Raw genomic sequence first — 8,301 nt, forward strand, 5'->3', positions numbered from 1 at the left:
AGATGTTTGCTCAGGTCTTCTGATGTCAGCAAACGAGTCTTGTCTATTGCTATGGCTTTGATTCAAAGATCAAAAAAGGAGTATTAACCGTTCGGAAGACACTTGAGTGACATAGTACTGTTGTCTATATGTCGCTGGGAAGGTTGTGGTAACCTGTGTCTGAACTGTTTAATGGATAAATCATCCTGTGGTAATTGCCAGGATGTTTGGCAGAGGGAAAGTTAAGTCTCTTGTTTTCTCAGGCCAAAAGGCTGCTGGAAATGTATAAAAACCCTGGGACACGAACCTTCTTCATTCAGATCTGCTTTGGGTTTCAAGAGGGGGAACCCTAACCCATAAGGATTGAGATCCCCAGTCACTGACTGGAGTCACCCTGAACATGGACTATTTCTAAAAGGACTATTGGCACCTACAAACTCCCGGGCTCCTTACTCGGAGCTCCTCACCGGTGCAGACACGGTCCCTGTGTCGCTGGGCTGTGGTTTTAGAAAGGAGCAGAGCTTGAGGTGTACAGATCCTGCCTATGCGTGTGCACACACACACACACACGCTGTTGCCCAGGGGTGTGCCCAGCACTCCCTGCCAGGCAAAGGGGAGGCTGGCAACGCCCTGCGGAGGTTGACGGGGGGGCTAGCACCCACCCAAACACAAGTGAGTCCCCCTGGTGCTGAGGCAGGGGGGTTACCAGGGGACTCAGTCCCAGGCACCCAGAGAGAAACTGTCGCAGAAGGGCAGTGGAGAAAATGTCCGTCTCCTGCCAGCCCGGCCACACCCAGCTCAGCCAGCACCCGTCGGGGTCCCCCTGGCCCACCCTCAAACAGCCCCCATCTGCCGCTGGCGCCGTCACCAGCCGAGGTTCCCAGAGCCATGGGGAGCGCGTCTGAGGCAGCAGCTTCCCCCAGGAGCAGCCCAGCTCAGAGATCCCATAGCTCAGCATCCCCATCGACACTGGGCTTGGGGGCAGGTGGATCCCTCGGGCCCCAGGCAGTGGCGCCCTGCAGCCCTGGCCCAGAGTAGTGCCCGGAGCCCAGTGCCCAAGCTCCAAGGGGAGGACAGTGACAGAGGGGCTTTTCGCACTGCAGGGGGCCACAGACAGCGACACCCCCCAGCCCTCCCATGGCCGGTGGGTGAGGCAGGGATGGGGGTCATGGGGGATCTAAAACACCCAGTGATTTAGGAGCACAGCTCCCATCGGCTTCCAGTAGGACTAAGGGCCTGTGTCCTCGGAAACCTGCTCTCAGCTCCACCACAGATGCCCTGGCTGACCTTGGCCAAGTCACTGAACCTTGCCAGGCCCCACTTTCCATCCATACAATTGGGAGCATGACCCTGCCTCGCCCCTTGTGCCTGCCATGTGTAACGAGTGTGCAAGCTCTTTGCAGGAGGCTCTCTCTCAGCAGGTCTGAGCAGCGCCCGGCCCAACGGGGGCCAGGGCCTGTCTCTGACCGTGTCTGAGCAGCGCCTGGCACAACGGGACCCTGATCCCAGCTGGGGCAGGGCCTGTCTCTCACTGGGCAGCACAGCGATCTCTTGAGCCCAGCATCGCTACACCCATGGGGCTCTTGTCTGGCATGGCCTGGCTCCGCTGGGCCCCTCCGGCTCTCCCCAGACAGCTCCCCGCTCTCACGCTGTGCGCGGACGCAGACCCTTCGCCCCCAGCCGCAGCGGGTGCAGGCGAAGGGCAGTGCTTGGCCCTGGGCAGCACCCGCAAACGCTTGGCCCTGAGCTTCCAGGGGGTGCTGTGCCCTCTCCCACCAGCCCTTGGTCTCTGGCTGGCCTTCCTCTCCCCTTGCTCTGGCCAGCCCAGGGGCACGAGAACAGCCCCATCTCTCTGGGGACAGAGTCCTCTCAGCTGCGACTCCGGCCTGGGGCCGACTCGCCTCCCTGGTCCTCGGGCGGGGGCTTGTGATTTCTGCTGGAGTCCCATCCTTGGGAGCTGGCTTTGCCAACGCAGCAGCAGCTGCCTCGCGGCTTCGCGGAAGGAGAGCGCCGGCTCTGATTTCAGGACAAGCATGATGAAAGGCAGGAAAGATGCAGCTGTGTGACCGTGGGCCGTGCCCAGCCAGGAGAAACACGGAGCGGTTGGCAGGCCGAGTGCTGGGCCGGGGGACGAGCCAGGACGCTGTGGTTAGAGACAGGCTGGGTAGAGCTGGAGCCACAGAAATGTGCCGGGCTGTAACTCCGGCGGCTCCAGCACTGGGATCCCAGGGCCCTGGCGTTCGGGGGGCTGGCCAGCGTCTCGCGAGTGGGATCAGAACGGGTCTGGCTGCGAAGCTGCTTGGGCGTCGGATCCCAGACTCCAGAGCCAGGGTCCATCACCGGAGTGCTGACGCAGGCCTTTGTCCGTCCCAGCCTGACGGCACGGTGCGGTGCGGTTTGCAGGGTGGGGCTCCTGGCCAGGACTGGCTCTGAGGACGTGGGGAATCTGCGGCCAGAGGAGCGAGGCATCCTGGTCGACCTGATGAAACTGCTGCATCACTGAATGCCCGTGTAGGTTCAGTCAGCCACGGGCCGGCAGAGCCCCGACCCGATTCCCTCCCCCCCGAATCTGGAAGAGCTACCAGAGAAACAAAAAATCATTAACGTTAGTGACTGGACTGTCACCAGACACCGGGTCGGCTACAAAAGGTGCCGGAGCTGGGCAAATTCCCAGGGGATTCCAATCTCAAATAGGGACGATCCAGGGAGCTCCAGCTGCCATGTTACCCTGCCATGGGGCCGGGGTGGAAGGATGGGTCTGGGACTTGTGTTTGTAACCTCTATTTACTGACAAAGTCCCGCCAGCCCGCATGGTTTCCTGGAAGGTCGGGCTGTCAAGCAAACCGGGTGGATACTGATGTCATGCTGCAGGACGACGGGGCTGGCTGCCTTTAGACTTGGCTGCCGCCACGGCATTTGAGCTATTACCACGAGCCGTCTTGCCTTGCAAGGAATGAACGGGGCACGTATTAGACGCCGGCACCCTGCCAGATCTCCAAGTGCAGCTGTCACTGGGGAGCGCTCAGTGAGCCGGGCCGTCGCAGCGGGGTCCCCAGGGACCAGGCCGTGGCCCCCACGAGGCAACGTTTTTATGAACCAGCTAGAGGATGATCTAGGATCTTTGCTGGTGACGTGCGCGGAGGAGAGCCAGGCTGGTGGGGCAGTGCATGAGGAGGCTGGTACAGAATGAGCTGTATCCCCTGGTTAAATGGTCACAGCTCAACCAAATGCAGCTCCAGTCCCCTCTTCAGCTGGGCAGGGCCTGGGGACGGAGCAGAAGGCAGCACCCCATAAGTACTGACCCTCTTGCCAGACAGAGGCCCCCTCCCGGCCCTTCAGCACAGCCCTGTTTGCTTCCAGGTCCTGGCAGCTGAGACCAGCCGACTGCTGCCGGGAGCAAGCAGCTTCCTGAACTGCTCCAGGGTGAGATACAGACTGTGGGTACAGACTAACACGTCTACCCCTCTGATACAGGGTGAGTGCCCCCTGCCCCCAGGGGAACCGGGCCGGGTCCTGGGTGTCCCTCCCTTCCACCCCCCAGGGTACTGGCCGCCACCACCTCCTTAGAAAGAGGGGGGTGCACGTGGGACATGGATCTCTGACGTGAGGGGGGGCTCAGCAAACCAGTATGGGACCCCCTGAGCAGGAGGCTGGCGCCAGCCAGGGAGCAGTGACTGGGAGAAGGACCTTGGGGGGCAGGGTTTCATTTTCAACAGAAAAATTCTGGCTGTTAGGTACTGAAACTTCCCTAATCAAAATCACGTTCACCACACCCCTCATTTTCAGTAAACCACTTGCAAAATCTAGCATGAACATTTCTCTCTTCAGGAATCTTTTAAAGCAACAATTCACCTTTCACCGAAATTCTGCCCTTCCCCTCGGGCTCGCTCTAAAGGAACATTTTCCTGAGCAACCACAGACTCTTGCTGGGTCTCACTTACATCCAGAACCACCTCTGGTCCAACTGATACGTTCGCAAGTAGCATAAACTGAGAAGCACTTTCTGTCTGCGCCACCGACGAAGAACTGGAGAACTTCCTCAGCAGGCCTGCGGCTATCTCAACAGACAAGCAGTTGGAGACCTTTGCGCTGTCCCTGCACCCATGGGTGACTTCAGACCGACTCTTGGAAAGCGAGTCAGCTTCTTTACCGGGCAAGCTGCCACTCCCAGCAGATACACGGCTATCCTCCACAAATTGTGTCTTATTACACGGGGCCCTTTTCCACCACAGGACCAGCCAAGGAAGCGGGCAGTCAGCGAGGACGGGCTCCTTATTTCGGAGAAGCCCAGCACAGGAGGGGGACCCTGGACCCCATAGAGGCCTTGTCCCAAAGGCGGCTCCTGTGATGAGGAAACTGAGGCAGAGGAGGGTGTCCCTGCTTTGCCTAGACCGGTCTAAAGGAACGAGGGGCTGGGTTAGAGCCTTTGGTGGCTGCTAACCCAGATTGTCCTCAGGGACACTGGGGCTGGCGGCGCTGGGCTCGGGGGCCCCATTTCTGTGCTGGGGTAACAGACAGAGCCTGTGCCCAGGATGTGCGCCAGAGGGGCCCAGGGAGGACACTGCCGCTGCCTGCCCAGGCCCCAGGAAGTGAACAGCACATGGGCCTGGCCCGTTCGGACCCACATATAGCCTGGTGACACCTCCCAGCCCCAGGGCGCCTGTTGTCAGAGGAGGGGGTCATGCTAGTGTCTGGCACAGAACCCCCCAGTGCTGTTTTTACACACCCCCACCCCCAGGAGCTGGCAGCCCCTGGAGAGCTCAGGGAACCCTGCAGAGAGAGACGGGCCGAGCATCAGGCCTAGAACCCGGGTCTTCTACCCCCGGCGGGGCCCTCACCCCGGGTCACGCTGCCTCTCCAGACACCCCACCCGCAGCCCGTGGGAGGCAGCACCACACAGAGAGCACTGAAAATAAGAAACTTGCACAACGGCCAGCGTGTGCACATGAGGGAGACACACACAGTGTCCCTGCTGGGGGGAGGGAAACACCACAGCAGTGCCGAAGGGTGTGTGCGCTCAGGGCATGCGTGGCTCACCTTGGTGCGAGCTCCCCGTGCGAGGGGCAGGCGGCGGGAGCCTGGCGTATCTATTTGATGAGCACAGGACTCAGTGGCTCCATTTCCTGCTCAGTCAGGGTGACTTTAGGGCACAACCCTGCATGTTCTGTGCCTCAGTTTCCCCATCTGTGACTAACAGGACAGCTGGCCGCCCCCTGGACACACCCCAGAAGGGAGCTGCTGTTGGGATTTCACCCCCTCACCCTGCTGGGGGCGGTGGGGGGGGGGGTCACAGCAGCCATCCTTTGCTGGCAGAGTCTGGGCCCCTGCGCACAGGGCGGAGGGCATCTGGAGCCTTGCTGGGCCCTGTAGGGCTGACCTTGCACATCCTGCTTCTCCAGGGAGGGGGTGGCTGCCCTGCTCCATCATCAGCAACCTCCCCTTGGTTCTGGGCTGGCCCCAGCAGCAGCGTCTGCCCCATGCAGGGGGAGGGTGCGGGTGGCTCCCCCCAGGGCACCAGGCCCGGGGAGCTGGGCAGGCCGAACGCAAACGCCCAGGGATCTCTACTAGCTGCCCTAGATGAGTGCCGTGTTAACCCTTCACAGCCGTTAACGCTCCGCGGGCGCGGCGAGGGCCCAGGCCCCAGAGCAGAGCTGGTGCCACACCAGTTACAGGCACGGGAGGTGCCAGCCCAGGGGCCCAGAAGCCCCACAATGGACACGTCGGGGGACGTTCCCCACCCCACCCAGTGAGGGGCAGCGCGTACTGCAAAGCGGGGAGTTTTTCTTGTCTCAGCTGGTGAGGCTCCGATTATCCATCCCTGTTTGAACCCTGCTAAGCGCTTCGCTGCAAGGTCTCTAGTGGCCGAGAGTTCCACAGACCAAGTCAGTCCCTTTGATCGGATTTCAGCCAGTCCTCAATGCTGCGGCCGAAAGGGACCATTCTGAGCGCCGTGGCTGCCCTCTGGCAGAACAATCTCATTCACCGAATGGCCACTGGTTCTCAGGGTGGGTCAGAGTTTCCCACCAGCCCACCCCCTCATACTCACCCCACTGAAAGGAGTTCCCAGGCCTCAGCCAGGCAGCCCAGGAAAGCACTCAGCTGGACGCAATACTCCAGGTGTGGCCTCACCAGTGCTGAATAGAGGAGAAGAATCATGTCCCTCGATCTGCTGGCAGTACTCCTACTTATACAGCCCAAAGTGCCATTAGCCTTCTTGGCAACAAGGGCACACTGCTGACTCATATCCAGCTTCTCGTCCACTGTAACCCTTCGGTCCTTTTCTGCACAACTGCTGCCCAGCCATTCGGTCCCTAGTCTGTAGCGGTGCATGGGATTCTTCCATCCGAAGTGCAGGACTCTGCACTTGTCCTTGTTGAACCTCATCAGATTTCTTTTGGCCCAATCCTCTAATTTGTCTAGGGCCCTCTGTATCCTATCCCTACCCTCCAGCGTATCTACCTCTCCTCCCAGTTTAGTGTCATCTGCAAACTTGCTGAGGGTGCAATCCACACCATCCTCCAGATCATTAATAAAGATATTGAACAAAACTGGCCAGAGAACCGACCCTTGGGGCACTCCGCTTGATACCGGCTGCCAACCAGACATGGAGCCATTGATCACTACCTGTTGAGCCCGACAATCTAGCCAACTTTCTATCCACCTTATAGTCCATTCATCCAGCCCATACTTCTTTAACTTGCTGGCAAGAATAGTGTGGGAGACCATGTGTCAAAAGCTTTGCTAAAGTCAAGATATATCACATCCCCTGCCTTCCCCATATCCACAGAGCCAGTTATCTCATCACAGAAGGCAATCCGGTTGGTCCGGCATGACTTGCCCTTGGTGAATCCATGTTGACGGTTCCTGATCACCTTCCTCTCCTCCAAGTGCTTCAAAATGGTTTCCTTGAGGACCTGCTCCAGGATTTTTCCAGGGACTGAGGTGAGGCTGACTGGCCTGTAGTTCCCAGGATCCTCCTTCTTCCCTTTTTTAAAGATGGGCACTACATTCGCCTTTTTCCAGTCGTCCGGGACTTCCCCCGATCGCCATGAGTTTTCAAAGATAATGGCCAATGGCTCTGCAATCACATCCGCCAACTCCTTTAGCACTCTCGGATGCAGCGCATCCGGCCCCAGGACTTGTGCTCATCCAGCTTTTCTAAATAGTCCCGAACCACTTCTTTCTCTACAGAGGGCTGGTCACCTCCTCCCCATGCTGTGCTGCCCAGTGCAGCAGTCTGGGAGCTGACCTTGTTCGTGAAGACAGAGGCAAAAAAAGCATTGAGTGCATTAGCTTTTTCCACATCCTCTGTCCCTAGGTTGCCTCCCTCATTCAGTAAGGGGCCCACACTTTCCCTGACCTTCTTTTTGTTGCTAACATACCTGGAGAAACCCTTCTTGTTACTCTTAACATCCCTTTCTAGTTGCAACTCCAAGTGTGCTTTGACCTTCCTGATTACACCCCTGCATGCCCGAGCAATATTTTTAGACTCCTCCCTAGTCATCTGTCCAAGTTTCCACTTCTTGTAAGCTTCCTTTTTGTGTTTAAGCTCACCGAAGATTTCTGTTAAGCCAGTGGGGGAGGGGCACCCATGATGACTGACAGCCCTGCTTCCCAGGTACCCCAGTGAAGGAGGGCCCCGCTCCACTCCCCACCCCCAGTCCCACAGCTCTGCCAGGCCCCGGCGCCGCTCCTCTTGCTCTGCGTGCCCAGGAACGAGCCGGCTGCAGAAATAAAGCTGCAAGAGATGGGACGTGGGGTGGGGGGCCTGTGGGCCCCATAGAGACAGCCCGGGTGGGGCCCAGCCATGTACTGCCAGGCCTGATCCTGCATGGCAGGGAGCCCAGCCGTGTTTGAGGCCTGGCGGGGCCGTGGCTGGACTAGGGCTGCTCCCCAGATGGAGCCAGCCCCCACAGCAAAGTGACGGGGCCCCCCAGGGCAGGGAGCTGCCCCACAGCCCCCTGCTCAGCCTCAGAGCAGGCAGCAGCGGGCGAAGGGTCCCGGGGCTGCTGGGAGTGGGATGGAGGCCACAGGCCGGTGGGGCTATTCCTCCCCTCCTGCTCCCGTGGGCACTCCCCTGTGCACCCAGCCCGCTCTCGCTCCCCTGCTGCAGGGCCTGGCAGCCTAGCAGGGGCAGAACGTGCTGCCAGTCCCTGGCCAGGGAACGAGGGTTAAGCCAGCAGCCACTGGCTCCCCATGGGCAGGGGCATTTGCTGGCTCCCGCGGCCAGGTGCGAGCCCCCCGCGCAGTCACTGGTCCCTGCGACAGACGCCTCCCTGGGGCCAAGGCCAGCTGGAGAACCAGGGCAACTGCCGGCGCACA

This window comes from Chelonia mydas, chromosome 1, assembly GCF_015237465.2.
Source record: "Chelonia mydas isolate rCheMyd1 chromosome 1, rCheMyd1.pri.v2, whole genome shotgun sequence".
In the NCBI taxonomy this organism is placed as follows: domain Eukaryota; kingdom Metazoa; phylum Chordata; order Testudines; family Cheloniidae; genus Chelonia; species Chelonia mydas.